At 46.6% G+C, this 15,939-nt stretch overlaps 1 protein-coding gene across 3 annotated transcripts in view; it reads right to left on the bottom strand.

Moving 5' to 3' along the window:
• The window catches only part of LOC118365943 (metabotropic glutamate receptor 8-like), a 308,531-nt gene that overhangs the window by 73,909 nt on the left and 218,683 nt on the right, over window positions 1-15,939 (bottom strand). The gene's annotated exons all lie outside the window — the stretch shown is intronic.

Genomic DNA, 15,939 nt, shown 5'->3' with positions numbered 1-15,939 from the left:
ACACACTGGGAAATATAAACATAACATCAATATAACAACACATTATCACCACCACACAGTGACTGACTGGAAAATACAAGCCTGGTAATAAAAAACATAATTTGTCTCTATTAAAATCACTGTTCGCTCTCCCAGAGCAGAGCAGAGAAGAGCGAGAGGTGGATGTATGCCATTTGAATGGAGATGGAGGCACTGCCTATTGTCCCTGATAACATCACTGTGATTACTGCAAACATGCTGCTGAATGGCATCGTAAAGAACCAGCCCAGTGAATCCATTGTGGCCGTCGCGAAGAGCGCTACGCTATGTTCACCTGCTACCCGCTGCCATTGTGTGTTATGCTAATGTGGCGCTAGCGAGATTGATGGGGTGTTAACATTGTATGGACTATTCAAATATTGATATTTCGGATGTGCATGGGCCCTTTCTCCATTGTGGAGGGAGATGGAGGGAGAGGGGAGGGGAGGTCAATAGATTCATTCATTATGCCATTTTGAATCTTAACCTCAAACGACTTTATCTGACGCTGGATAGAGTACTGGAAATATTACTCTTGACTTGAAACTGTCAAGGTTCATAGATAGAGGGGGTAGAGAGTGAAAGGAGAGGGGGCAGAAAAGAGTGGGAGGAGAGAAATAGTTAGAGCTCTTCTAATCGAAACTGTCGATAAATGCTGAGTATGGAAGCATCAATGATAACGTACTTGACAGGATTCTAAGGAATGGATTGAGAACGAGAAAGACTCTGTGCCGGGCTGTGCATCGATGTTGTGCTTATCGTCTCTCTCTTCCTCTTTCCCTCTCGCCCCGTCTGCCCTTGATCCCCATTGTAAACTGGAAGGCAGCATCCCTCTGTTCCAACAACTACCCTGATCTTCCCTCCGTTCCTCCTTCCCTCACTCCCTCGTTCCCTCTCATCCTATTCTCCAAAGATATGCTGTAAACCCCAGCCCAGCTCAATCATTGATGCTGCCTCTTTCCCTTCCGCTCTCTCTCCCGAACCTTCCCTCCCTCCCTCTGCCAGCCTCCCTGGTGGGTATCAGTTGCTGTGTGTCTCGTCACTCTTTCTATCTCAGTAACACTTGCCAGTATTTTCTAATCCACTCCCCTCTGTCTATGTGCCTCTCTGTCTCGCTCTCTCTCACTTTCTGTCGATGTGTGTGTACCTCCCTCTGTGCCAGGTGCTCTCCAGTGTACATTACCCTCCATGCACTTGTCATCTAACACGCTTGGCACACACACACGATGGGATGTGTGTTTGCCTGATGATTGTTGAACAGACGCATCTCTGTTTGGCAAACTGAGAGAGGGAGAGAAAGAGAGGGATGGATGGATGGAGAGAGAGAGAGAACATGGTAGAGCTAAATGACCTCAGAGAGTATTGGCATTTGCTTTAACTTTAATAAGAGGCAGTGAAAGGAGAGTGAGAGGAGAGAGTAGGGGAATACCCTGAGAGTAGAGAGAGAGGAGGGAGTAGTATAATACCCTGAGAGTAGAGAGAGGAGGGAATAGTATAATACCTGAGAGTAGAGAGAGAGAGAGGAGAGAGAGTAGTATAATACCCTGAGAGTAGAGAGAGAGAGAGAGGAGAGAGTAGTATAATACCCTGAGAGTAGAGAGAGAGAGAGAGGAGAGAGTAGTATAATACCCTGAGAGTAGAGAGAGAGAGAGGAGAGAGTAGTATAATATCCTGAGAGTAGAGGGAGGGGAGGGAGTAGTATCGTTCCCTGATAGGAGAGAGAGGGGTGGGAGTAGTATAATACCCTTGGAGGAGAGAGAGCGGAGGGAGTAGTATAATACCCTGAGAGGAGAGAGAGGGGAGGGAGAAGTAAAATAACCTGAGAGGAGAGAGAGAGGAGGGAGCAGTATAATACCCTGAGAGGAGAGAGAGAGGAGGGAGTAGTATAATAGACAGAGAGGAGAGAGAGAGGAGGGAGTAGTATAATACCCTGAGAGGAGAGAGAGATGATGAAGTAGTATAATACCCTGAGAGTAGAGAGAGAGATGAGGGAGTAGTATAATACCCAGAGAGGAGAGAGACAGGAGGGAGTAGTATAATTCGAGGAGAGAGAGAGGAGGCAGTAGTATAATACCATGAGAGGAGAGAGAGATGATGGAGTAGTATAATGTCCTGAGAGGAGAGAGAGAGAGATGAGGGAGTAGTATAATACCCTAAGAGGAGAGAGAGATGAGGGAGTAGTATAATACCCTGAAAGGAGAGAGAGAGGAGGGAGTAGTATAATAGAGAGAGAGAAGAGGGAGTAGTATAATACCCTGAGAGGAGAGAGAGAGGAGGGAGTAGTATAATTCCCTGAGAGGAGAGAGAGATGAGGGAGTAGTTTAATACCCTGAGAGGAGAGAGAGAGGAGGCAGTAGTATAATACCATGAGAGGAGAGAGAGAGGAGGGAGTAGTATAATACCCCCTGAAAGGAGAGAGAGAGGAGGAGGGAGAGTATAATACCCTGAGAGAGAGAGAGAGGAAGGAGTAGTATAATTCGATGAGAGGAGAGAGAGAGGAGGCAGTAGTATAATACCATGAGAGGAGAGAGAGATGAGGGAGTGGTATAATGCCCTGAGAGGAGAGAGAGATGAGGGAGTAGTATAATACAGAGAGAGAAGAGGGAGTAGTATAACACAGAGAGAGAAGAGGGAGTAGTATAACACAGAGAGAGAAGAGGGAGTAGTATAATACCCTGAGAGGAGAGAGAGAGGAGGGAGTAGTATAATACCCTGAGAGGAGAGATAGAGGAGGGAGTAGTATAATACACTGAGAGGAGAGAGAGAGGAGGGAGTCGTATAATACCCTGAGAGGAGAGAGGGGAGGGAGTAGTTTAATACCCTGAGAGGAGAGATAGAGGAGGGAGTAGTATAATACACTGAGCGGAGAGAGAGGGGTGGGAGTAGTATAATACCCTTGGAGGAGAGAGAGCGGAGGGAGTAGTATAATACCCTGAGAGGAGAGAGAGAGGAGGGAGAAGTAAAATAACCTGAGAGGAGAGAGAGAGGAGGGAGCAGTATAATACCATGAGAGGAGAGAGAGAGGAGGGAGTAGTATAATAGACAGAGAGGAGAGAGAGAGGAGGGAGTAGTATAATACCCTGAGAGTAGAGAGAGATGAGGAAGTAGTATAATACCCTGAGAGTAGAGAGAGATGAGGGAGTAGTATAATACCCTGAGAGGAGAGAGAGAGGAGGGAGTAGTATAATTCGAGGAGAGAGAGAGGAGGCAGTAGTATAATACCATGAGAGGAGAGAGAGATGAGGAAGTAGTATAATACCCTGAGAGTAGAGAGAGATGAGGGAGTAGTATAATACCCTGAGAGGAGAGAGAGAGGAGGGAGTAGTATAATTCGAGGAGAGAGAGAGGAGGCAGTAGTATAATACCATGAGAGGAGAGAGAGATGATGGAGTAGTATAATTTCCTGAGAGGAGAGAGAGATGAGGGAGTAGTATAATACCCTGAGAGGAGAGAGAGATGAGGGAGTAGTATAATACCCTGAAAGGAGAGAGAGAGGAGGGAGTAGTATAATTCTATGAGAGGAGAGAGAGAGGAGGGAGTAGTATAATACCCTGAGAGGAGAGAGAGAGGAGGAGTAGTATAATACCCTGAGAGGAGAGAGAGAAGAGAGAGTAGTATAATACCCTGAGAGGAGAGAGAGATGAGGGAGATGTATAATGCCCTGAGAGGAGAGAGAGAAGAGGGAGCAGTATAATACCCTGAGAGGAGAGAGAGAGGAAGGAGTAGTATAATTCGATGAGAGGAGAGAGAGAGGAGGCAGTAGTATAATACCCTGAGAGGAGGGAGTAGTATAATACAGAGAGAGAAGAGGGAGTAGTATAATACAGAGAGAGAAGAGGGAGTAGTATAATAACCTGAGAGGAGAGAGAGAGGAGGGTGTAGTATAATACAGAGAGAGAAGAGGGAGTAGTATAATAACCTGAGAGGAGAGAGAGATGAGGGAGTAGTATAATACAGAGAGAGAAGAGGGAATAGTATAATAACCTGAGAGAGAAGAGGGAATAGTATAATAACCTGAGAGAGAAGAGGGAGTAGTATAATAACCTGAGAGGAGAGAGAGATGAGGGAGTAGTATAATACAGAGAGAGAAGAGGGAGTAGTATAATACCCTGAGAGGAGAGAGAGAGGAGGGAGTAGTATAATACCCTGAGAGGAGAGATAGAGGAGGGAGTAGTATAATACCCTGAGAGGAGAGAGAGAGGAGGGAGAAGTAAAATAACCTGAGAGGAGAGAGAGAGGAGGGAGCAGTATAATACCCTTAGAGTAGAGAGAGGAGGGAGTAGTATAATACCCTGAGAGGAGAGATAGAGGAGGGAGTAGTATAATACCCTGAGAGGAGAGAGAGAGGAGGGAGAAGTAAAATAACCTGAGAGGAGAGAGAGAGGAGGGAGTAGTATAATACCCTGAGAGGAGAGATAGAGGAGGGAGTAGTATAATATCCTGAGAGGAGAGATAGAGGAGGGAGTAGTATAATACCCTGAGAGGAGAGAGAGAGGAGGGAGAAGTAAAATAACCTGAGAGGAGAGAGAGAGGGGGGAGTAGTATAATACCCTGAGAGGAGAGAGAGAGGAGGGAGTAGTATAATAGACAGAGAGGAGAGAGAGAGGAGGGAGTAGTATAATAGACAGAGAGGAGAGAGAGAGGAGGGAGTAGTATAATACCCTGAGAGTAGAGAGAGATGAGGGAGTAGTATAATACCCTTTGAGGAGAGAGAGATGAGGGAGTAGTATAATACCCTGAGAGGAGAGAGAGAGGAGGGAGTAGTATAATTCGAGGAGAGAGAGAGGAGGCAGTAGTATAATACCATGAGAGGAGAGAGCGATGATGGAGTAGTATAATACCGATGAGAGGAGAGAGAGAGAGGAGGTAGTAGTATAATACCCTGAGAGGAGAGAGAGAGGAGGGAGTAGTATAATACCCTGAGAGGAGAGAGAGAGGAGGGTGTAGTATAATTCGATGAGAGGAGAGAGAGAGGAGGCAGTAGTATAATACCATGAGAGGAGAGAGAGAGGAGGGAGTAGTATAATACAGAGAGAGAAGAGGGAGTAGTATAATACCCTGAGAGGAGAGAGAGAGGAGGGAGTAGTATAATTCGATGAGAGGAGAGAGAGAGGAGGGAGTATTATAATACACAGAGAGAAGAGGGAGTAGTATAATACCATGAGAGGAGAGAGAGAGATGAGGGAGTGGTATAATGCCCTGAGAGGAGAGAGAGATGAGGGAGCAGTATAATACCCTGAGAGGAGAGAGAGAGGAGGGAGTATTATAATACACAGAGAGAAGAGGGAGTAGTATAATACCCTGAGAGGAGAGAGAGAGAGGAGGGTGCAGTATAATACAGAGAGAGAAAATGTAGTAGTATAATACCCTGAGAGTAGAGAGAGGAGGGAGTAGTATAATACCCTGAGAGGAGAGAGAGGAGGGAGTAGTATAATACCCTGAGAGGAGAGAGAGGAGGGAGTAGTATAATACCCTGAGAGGAGAGAGAGAGGAGGGAGTAGTATAATACCCTGAGAGGAGAGAGAGGGGAGGAAGTAGTATAATACCCTGAGAGTAGAGAGAGAGGAGGGAGTAGTATAATATCCTGAGAGAAGAGAGATAGGAGGGAGTAGTATAATACCCTGAGAGAAGAGAGAGTAGTATAATACCCTGAGAGGAAAGAGAGGGGAGGGAGTAGTATAATACCCTGAGAGGAGAGGGAGATGAGGGAGTAGTATAATACCCTGAGAAGAGAGAGAGAGAGGAGGGAGTAGTATAATTCGATGAGAGGAGAGAGAGAGAGGAGGGAGTAGTATAATACCCTGAGAGGAGAGAGAGAGGAGGAGTAGTATAATACCCTGAGAGAAGAGAGAGTAGTATAATACCCTGAGAGGAAAGGGAGGGGAGGAAGTAGTATAATACCCTGAGAGTAGAGAGCGAGGAGGGAGTAGTATAATATCCTGAGAGAAGAGAGATAGGAGGGAGTAGTATAATACCTTGAGAGAAGAGAGAGTAGTATAATACCCTGAGAGGAAAGAGAGGGGAGGGAGTAGTATAATACCCTGAGAGGAGAGGGAGATGAGGGAGTAGTATAATACCCTGAGAAGAGAGAGAGAGAGGAGGGAGTAGTATAATTCGATGAGAGGAGAGAGAGAGAGGAGGGAGTAGTATAATACCCTGAGAGGAGAGAGAGAGGAGGGAGTAGTATAATACCCTGAGAGGAGAGAGAGAGGAGGGAGTAGTGTAATACAGAGAGAGGAGGGTGTAGTATAATACCCTGAGAGGAGAGAGAGTAGTATAATACCCTTGGAGGAGAGAGAGCGGAGGGAGTAGTATAATACCCTGAGAGGAGAGAGAGAGGAGGGAGTAGTATAATACCCTTGGAGGAGAGAGAGCGGAGGGAGTCGTATAATACCCTGAGAGGAGAGAGAGAGGAGGGAGTCGTATAATACCCTGAGAGGAGAGAGAGGGAGGGAGTAGTATAATACCCTGAGAGGAGAGAGAGAGAGGAGGGAGTAGTATAATACCCTGAGAGGAGAGAGAGGGGAGGGAGTAGTTTAATACCCTGAGAGGAGAGAGAGGAGGGAGTAGTATAATACCCTGAGAGGAGAGAGAGGGGAGGGAGTAGTATAATACCCTGAGAGGAGAGAGAGAGGAGGGAGTCGTATAATACCCTGAGAGGAGAGAGAGAGGAGGGAGTCGTATAATACCCTGAGAGGAGAGAGAGGGAGGGAGTAGTAAAATACCCTGAGAGGAGAGATAGAGGAGGGAGTAGTATAATACCCTGAGAGGAGAGAGAGAGGAGGAGAAGTAAAATAACCTGAGAGGAGAGATAGAGGAGGGAGCAGTATAATACCCTGAGAGTAGAGAGAGGAGGGAGTAGTATAATACCCTGAGAGGAGAGATAGAGGAGGGAGTAGTATAATACCCTGAGAGGAGAGAGAGAGGAGGGAGAAGTAAAATAACCTGAGAAGAGAGAGAGAGGAGGGAGTAGTATAATACCCTGAGAGGAGAGATAGAGGAGGGAGTAGTATAATACCCTGAGAGGAGAGATAGAGGAGGGAGTAGTATAATACCCTGAGAGGAGAGAGAGAGGAGGGAGAAGTAAAATAACCTGAGAGGAGAGAGAGAGGAGGGAGTAGTATAATACCCTGAGAGGAGAGAGAGAGGAGGGAGTAGTATAATAGACAGAGAGGAGAGAGAGAGGAGGGAGTAGTATAATAGACAGAGAGGAGAGAGAGGAGGGAGTAGTATAATACCCTGAGAGTAGAGAGAGATGAGGGAGTAGTATAATACCCTTTGAGGAGAGAGAGATGAGGGAGTAGTATAATACCCTGAGAGGAGAGAGAGAGGAGGGAGTAGTATAATTCGAGGAGAGAGAGAGGAGGCAGTAGTATAATACCATGAGAGGAGAGAGCGATGATGGAGTAGTATAATGCCCTGAGAGGAGAGAGAGATCAGGGAGTAGTATAATACCCTGAGAGGAGAGAGAGATGAGGGAGTAGTATAATACCCTGAGAGGAGAGAGAGAGAGGAGGGAGTAGTATAATTCGATGAGAGGAGAGAGAGAGAGGAGGGAGTAGTATAATACCCTGAGAGGAGAGAGAGAGGAGGGAGTAGTATAATACCCTGAAAGGAGAGAGAGAGGAGGAGTAGTATAATACAGAGAGAGAAGAGGGAGTAGTATAATACCCTGAGAGGAGAGAGAGAGGAAGGAGTAGTATAATTCGATGAGAGGAGAGAGAGAGGAGGGAGTAGTATAATACCATGAGAGGAGAGAGAGATGAGGGAGTGGTATAATGCCCTGAGAGGAGAGAGAGATGAGGGAGTAGTATAATACAGAGAGAGAAGAGGGAGTAGTATAATACAGAGAGAGAGGAGGGTGCAGTATAATACAGAGAGAGAAAAGGTAGTAGTATAATACCCTGAGAGTAGAGAGAGGAGGGAGTAGTATAATACCCTGAGAGTAGAGAGAGAGGAGGGAGTAGTATAATACCCTGAGAGGAGAGAGAGGAGGGAGTAGTATAATACCCTGAGAGGAGAGAGAGAGGAGGGAGTAGTATAATACCCTGAGAGGAGAGAGGAGAGAAGTAGTATAATACCCTGAGAGTAGAGAGAGAGGAGGGAGTAGTATAATATCCTGAGAGAAGAGAGATAGGAGGGAGTAGTATAATACCCTGAGAGGAGAGAGAGAGGAGGTAGTAGTATAATACCCTGAGAGGAGAGAGAGAGGAGGGAGTAGTATAATACAGAGAGAGAAAAGGTAGTAGTATAATACCCTGAGAGGAGAGAGAGAGGAGGGAGTAGTATAATACCCTTGGAGGAGAGAGAGCGGAGGGAGTCGTATAATACCCTGAGAGGAGAGAGAGAGAGGAGGGAGTCGTATAATACCCTGAGAGGAGAGAGAGGGGAGGGAGTAGTATAATACCCTGAGAGGAGAGAGAGGGGAGGGAGTAGTATAATATCCTGAGAGGAGAGAGAGAGGGAGGGAGTAGTTTAATACCCTGAGAGGAGAGAGAGGAGGGAGTAGTATAATACCCTGAGAGGAGAGAGAGGGAGGGAGTAGTATAATACCCTGAGAGAGGAGAGAGAGGAGGGAGTCGTATAATACCCTGAGAGGAGAGAGAGAGGAGGGAGTCGTATAATACCCTGAGAGGAGAGAGAGGGAGGGAGTAGTAAAATACCCTGAGAGGAGAGATAGAGGAGGGAGTAGTATAATACCCTGAGAGGAGAGAGAGAGGAGGAGAAGTAAAATAACCTGAGAGGAGAGAGAGAGGAGGGAGCAGTATAATACCCTGAGAGTAGAGAGAGGAGGGAGTAGTATAATACCCTGAGAGGAGAGATAGAGGAGGAGTAGTATAATACCCTGAGAGGAGAGAGAGAGGAGGGAGAAGTAAAATAACCTGAGAGGAGAGAGAGAGGAGGGAGTAGTATAATACCCTGAGAGGAGAGATAGAGGAGGAGTAGTATAATACCCTGAGAGGAGAGATAGAGGAGGGAGTAGTATAATACCCTGAGAGGAGAGAGAGAGGAGGGAGAAGTAAAATAACCTGAGAGGAGAGAGAGAGGAGGGAGTAGTATAATACCCTGAGAGGAGAGAGAGAGGAGGGAGTAGTATAATAGACAGAGAGGAGAGAGAGAGGAGGGAGTAGTATAATAGACAGAGAGGAGAGAGAGAGGAGGGAGTAGTATAATACCCTGAGAGTAGAGAGAGATGAGGGAGTAGTATAATACCCTTTGAGAGAGAGAGATGAGGAAGTAGTATAATACCCTGAGAGGAGAGAGAGAGGAGGGAGTAGTATAATCTGAGAGGAGAGAGAGGAGGCAGTAGTATAATACCATGAGAGGAGAGAGCGATGATTGAGTAGTATAATGCCCTGAGAGGAGAGAGAGATCAAGGAGTAGTATAATACCCTGAGAGGAGAGAGAGATGAGGGAGTAGTATAATACCATGAGAAGAGAGAGAGAGGAGGGAGTAGTATAATTCGATGAGAGGAGAGAGAGAGAGGAGGGTAGTAGTATAATACCCTGAGAGGAGAGAGAGAGGAGGAGTAGTATAATACCCTGAAAGGAGAGAGAGAGGAGAGGGAGTAGTATAATACCCTGAGAGGAGAGAGAGAGGAGGGAGTAGTATAATACCGATGAGAGGAGAGAGAGAGAGGAGGAGTAGTATAATACCAAGGAGAGGAGAGAGAGATGAGGGAGTGGTATAATACCCTGAGAGGAGAGAGAGAGGAGGGAGTATTATAATACACAGAGAGAAGAGGGAGTAGTATAATACCCTGAGAGGAGAGAGAGGAGGGGTGCAGTATAATACAGAGAGAGAAATGTAGTAGTATAATACCCTGAGAGTAGAGAGAGAGGAGGGAGTAGTATAATACCCTGAGAGTAGAGAGAGAGGAGGGAGTAGTATAATACCCTGAGAGGAGAGAGAGGAGGAGTAGTATAATACCCTGAGAGGAGAGAGAGAGGAGGGAGTAGTATAACACCCTGAGAGGAGAGAGAGGGAGGAAGTAGTATAATACCCTGAGAGTAGAGAGAGAGGAGGGAGTAGTATAATATCCTGAGAGAAGAGAGATAGGAGGGAGTAGTATAATACCCTGAGGAGAGAGAGAGGAGGTAGTAGTATAATACCCTGAGAGGAGAGAGAGAGGAGGGAGTAGTATAATACAGAGAGAGAGATGAGGAAGTAGTATAATACCCTGAGAGGAGAGAGAGAGGAGGGAGTAGTATAATACCCTTGGAGGAGAGAGAGCGGAGGGAGTAGTATAATACCCTGAGAGAGAGAGAGAGGAGGGAGTCGTATAATACCCTGAGAGGAGAGAGAGGGGAGGGAGTAGTATAATACCCTGAGAGGAGAGAGAGGGGAGGGAGTAGTATAATACCCTGAGAGGAGAGAGAGGGGAGGGAGTAGTATAATACCCTGAGAGGAGAGAGAGGAGGGAGTAGTATAATACCCTGAGAGGAGAGAGAGGGGAGGGAGTAGTATAATACCCTGAGAGGAGAGAGAGAGGAGGGAGTCGTATAATACCCTGAGAGGAGAGAGAGAGGAGGGAGTCGTATAATACCCTGAGAGGAGAGAGAGGGAGGGAGTAGTATAATACCCTGAGAGGAGAGATAGAGGAGGGAGTAGTATAATACCCTGAGAGGAGAGAGAGAGGAGGGAGAAGTAAAATAACCTGAGAGGAGAGAGAGAGGAGGGAGCAGTATAATACCCTGAGAGTAGAGAGAGGAGGGAGTAGTATAATACCCTGAGAGGAGAGATAGAGGAGGGAGTAGTATAATACCCTGAGAGGAGAGAGAGAGGAGGGAGAAGTAAAATAACCTGAGAGGAGAGAGAGAGGAGGGAGTAGTATAATACCCTGAGAGGAGAGATAGAGGAGGGAGTAGTATAATACCCTGAGAGGAGAGATAGAGGAGGGAGTAGTATAATACACTGAGAGGAGAGAGAGAGGAGGAGAAGTAAAATAACCTGAGAGAGAGAGAGAGGAGGGAGTAGTATAATACCCTGAGAGAGAGAGAGAGGAGGGAGTAGTATAATAGACAGAGAGAGAGAGAGAGAGGAGGGAGTAGTATAATAGACAGAGAGGAGAGAGAGAGGAGGGAGTAGTATAATACCCTGAGAGTAGAGAGAGATGAGGGAGTAGTATAATACCCTTTGAGGAGAGAGAGAGAGGAAGTAGTATAATACCCTGAGAGAGAGAGAGAGGAGGAGTATATTCTGAGGAGAGAGAGAGGAGGCAGTAGTATAATACCATGAGAGGAGAGAGCGATGATTGAGTAGTATAATGCCCTGAGAGGAGAGAGAGATCAAGGAGTAGTATAATACCCTGAGAGGAGAGAGAGAGAGGAGGGAGTAGTATAATCTGATGAGAGGAGAGAGAGAGAGGAGGTAGTAGTATAATACCCTGAGAGGAGAGAGAGAGGAGGGAGTAGTATAATACCCTGAGAGGAGAGAGAGGAGGGAGTAGTATAATAGACAGAGAGGAGAGAGAGAGGAGGGAGTAGTATAATAGACAGAGAGGAGAGAGAGAGGAGGAGTAGTATAACAACCCTGAGAGTAGAGAGAGATGAGGGAGTAGTATAATACCCTTTGAGAGGAGAGAGATGAGGAAGTAGTATAATACCCTGAGAGAGAGAGAGAGGAGGGAGTAGTATAATTCGAGGAGAGAGAGAGGAGGCAGTAGTATAATACCATGAGAGGAGAGAGCGATGATTGAGTAGTATAATGCCCTGAGAGGAGAGAGAGATCAAGGAGTAGTATAATACCCTGAGAGGAGAGAGATGAGGGAGTAGTATAATACCATGAGAAGAGAGAGAGAGGAGGAGTAGTATAATTCGATGAGAGGAGAGAGAGAGAGGAGGTAGTAGTATAACAACCCTGAGAGGAGAGAGAGAGGAGGGAGTAGTATAATACCCTGAAAGGAGAGAGAGAGGAGCGAGTAGTATAATACAGAGAGAGAAGAGGGAGTAGTATAATACCCTGAGAGGAGAGAGAGAGGAGGGAGTAGTATAATCGATGAGAGGAGAGAGAGAGGAGGGAGTAGTATAATACCATGAGAGGAGAGAGATGAGGGAGTGGTATAATACCCTGAGAGGAGAGAGAGAGGAGGGAGTATTATAATACACAGAGAGAAGAGGGAGTAGTATAACACCCTGAGAGAGAGAGAGAGGAGGGTGCAGTATAATACAGAGAGAGAAAATGTAGTAGTATAATACCCTGAGAGTAGAGAGAGGAGGGAGTAGTATAATACCCTGAGAGTAGAGAGAGGAGGGAGTAGTATAATACCCTGAGAGGAGAGAGAGGAGGGAGTAGTATAATACCCTGAGAGGAGAGAGAGAGGAGGGAGTAGTATAATACCCTGAGAGGAGAGAGAGGGGAGGAAGTAGTATAATACCCTGAGAGTAGAGAGAGAGGAGGGAGTAGTATAATATCCTGAGAGAGAGAGAGATAGGAGGGAGTAGTATAATACCCTGAGAGGAGAGAGAGAGGAGGTAGTAGTATAATACCCTGAGAGGAGAGAGAGAGGAGGGAGTAGTATAATACAGAGAGAGAAAAGGTAGTAGTATAATACCCTGAGAGGAGAGGGAGATGAGGGAGTAGTATAATACCCTGAGAAGAGAGAGAGATAGGAGGGAGTAGTATAATCTGGATGAGAGGAGAGAGAGAGAGGAGGGAGTAGTATAATACCCTGAGAGGAGAGAGAGAGGAGGGAGTAGTATAATACCCTGAGAGGAGAGAGAGAGGAGGGAGTAGTGTAATACAGAGAGAGGAGGGTGTAGTATAATACCCTGAGAGGAGAGAGAGTAGTATAATACCCTTGGAGGAGAGAGAGCGGAGGGAGTAGTATAATACCCTGAGAGGAGAGAGAGAGGAGGGAGTAGTATAATACCCTTGGAGGAGAGAGAGCGGAGGGAGTCGTATAATACCCTGAGAGGAGAGAGAGAGGAAGGAGTAGTATAATATCCTGAGAGGAGAGAGAGGGGAGGGAGTAGTTTAATACCCTGAGAGGAGAGAGAGGAGGGAGTAGTATAATACCCTGAGAGGAGAGAGAGGGGAGGGAGTAGTATAATACCCTGAGAGGAGAGAGAGAGGAGGGAGTCGTATAATACCCTGAGAGGAGAGAGAGAGGAGGGAGTCGTATAACACCCTGGAGAGGAGAGAGAGTGGAGGGAGTAGTAAACACCCTGAGAGAGAGAGAGGGGAGGAGTCGTATAATACCCTGAGAGGAGAGAGAGGGGAGGGAGTAGTATAATACACTGAGAGGAGAGAGAGAGGAGGGAGTCGTATAATACCCTGAGAGGAGAGAGAGGAGGGAGTAGTATAATACCCTGAGAGGAGAGAGAGGGGAGGGAGTAGTAAAATACCCTGAGAGTAGAGAGAGGGGAGGGAGTCGTATAATACCCTGAGAGGAGAGAGAGGGGAGGGAGTAGTATAATACCCTGAGAGTAGAGAGAGGGGAGGGAGTCGTATAATACCCTGAGAGGAGAGAGAGAGAGGAGGGAGTAGTTTAATACCCTGAGAGGAGAGAGAGAGGAGGTGTAGTATAATTCGATGAGAGAGAGAGAGAGGAGGCAGTAGTATAATACCATGAGAAGAGAGAGACAGGGAGTAGTATAATCTGGATGAGAGGAGAGAGAGAGGAGGTAGTAGTATAATACCCTGAGAGGAGAGAGAGAGGAGGGAGTAGTATAATACCCTGAGAGGAGAGAGAGAGAGGAGGGTGTAGTATAATCTGGATGAGAGGAGAGAGAGAGGAGGCAGTAGTATAATACCATGAGAAGAGAGAGAGAGGAGGGAGTAGTATAATCTCGATGAGAGGAGAGAGAGAGAGGAGGTAGTAGTATAATACCCTGAGAGGAGAGAGAGAGGAGGAGTAGTATAATACCCTGAAAGGAGAGAGAGGAGAGGAGTATATAATACACAGAGAGAAGAGGGAGTAGTATAATACCCTGAGAGGAGAGAGAGAGAGGAGGGTGCAGTATAATACAGAGAGAGAAAATGTAGTAGTATAATACCCTGAGAGTAGAGAGAGGAGGGAGTAGTATAATACCCTGAGAGTAGAGAGAGGAGGGAGTAGTATAATACCCTGAGAGGAGAGAGAGGAGGGAGTAGTATAATACCCTGAGAGGAGAGAGAGAGGAGGGAGTAGTATAATACCCTGAGAGGAGAGAGAGGGGAGGAAGTAGTATAATACCCTGAGAGTAGAGAGAGAGGAGGGAGTAGTATAATATCCTGAGAGAAGAGAGATAGGAGGGAGTAGTATAATACCCTGAGAGGAGAGAGAGAGGAGGTAGTAGTATAAACCCTGAGAGGAGAGAGAGGAGGGAGTAGTATAATACAGAGAGAGAAAAGGTAGTAGTATAATACCCTGAGAGGAGAGGGAGATGAGGGAGTAGTATAATACCCTGAGAAGAGAGAGAGATAGGAGGGAGTAGTATAATTCGATGAGAGGAGAGAGAGAGAGGAGGGAGTAGTATAACACCCTGAGAGAGAGAGAGAGAGGAGGGAGTAGTATAATACCCTGAGAGGAGAGAGAGAGGAGGGAGTAGTGTAATACAGAGAGAGGAGGGTGTAGTATAATACCCTGAGAGGAGAGAGAGTAGTATAATACCCTTGGAGGAGAGAGAGCGGAGGGAGTAGTATAATACCCTGAGAGGAGAGAGAGAGGAGGGAGTAGTATAATACCCTTGGAGGAGAGAGAGCGGAGGGAGTCGTATAATACCCTGAGAGGAGAGAGAGAGGAAGGAGTAGTATAATATCCTGAGAGGAGAGAGAGGGGAGGGAGTAGTTTAATACCCTGAGAGGAGAGAGAGGAGGGAGTAGTATAATACCCTGAGAGGGGAGAGAGGGGAGGGAGTAGTATAATACCCTGAGAGGAGAGAGAGAGGAGGGAGTCGTATAATACCCTGAGAGGAGAGAGAGGAGGGAGTCGTATAATACCCTGAGAGGAGAGAGAGGGAGGGAGTAGTAAAATACCCTGAGAGTAGAGAGAGGGGAGGAGTCGTATAATACCCTGAGAGGAGAGAGAGGGAGGGAGTAGTATAACACCCTGAGAGTAGAGAGGGGAGGGAGTCGTATAATACCCTGAGAGGAGAGAGAGGAGGGAGTAGTATAATACCCTGAGAGGAGAGATAGAGGAGGGAGTCGATAATACCCTGAGAGGAGAGAGAGGAGGGAGTAGTATAATACACTGAGAGGAGAGAGAGAGGAGGAGTCGTATAATACCCTGAGAGGAGAGAGAGGAGGAGTAGGATAAAAGCGTCTGCTAAATGGCATATATTATTATATTATTATTATTATTATAATACCCTGAGAGGAGAGAGAGGGAGGAGTAGTAAAATACCCTGAGAGTAGAGAGAGGGGAGGGAGTCGTATAATACCCTGAGAGGAGAGAGAGGGGAGGGAGTAGTATAATACCCTGAGAGTAGAGAGAGGGGAGGGAGTCGTATAATACCCTGAGAGGAGAGAGAGGGGAGGGAGTAGTTTAATACCCTGAGAGGAGAGATAGAGGAGGGAGTCGTATAATACCCTGAGAGGAGGGAGAGGGGAGGGAGTAGTATAATACACTGAGAGGAGAGAGAGAGGAGGGAGTCGTATAATACCCTGAGAGGAGAGAGAGGAGGGAGTAGTATAATACACTGAGAGGAGAGAGAGGGGAGGGAGTCGTATAATACCCTGAGAGGAGAGAGAGAGGAGGGAGAAGTATAATACACTGAGAGGAGAGAGAGGAGGGAGTCGTATAATACCCTGAGAGGAGAGAGAGAGGAGGGAGTCGTATAATACCCTGAGAGGAGAGAGAGGAGGGAGTAGTATAATACACTGAGAGGAGAGAGAGAGGAGGGAGTCGTATAATACCCTGAGAGGAGAGAGAGGGGAGGGAGTAGTATAATACCCTGAGAGGAGAGAGAGAGGAGGGAGTAGTTTAATACCCTGAGAGG

The sequence above is a fragment of the Oncorhynchus keta genome, chromosome 33 (assembly GCF_023373465.1).
Source record: "Oncorhynchus keta strain PuntledgeMale-10-30-2019 chromosome 33, Oket_V2, whole genome shotgun sequence".
NCBI classification, from domain to species: Eukaryota; Metazoa; Chordata; class Actinopteri; order Salmoniformes; family Salmonidae; genus Oncorhynchus; species Oncorhynchus keta.
This window is presented reverse-complemented; position numbering and strand designations above follow the sequence as displayed.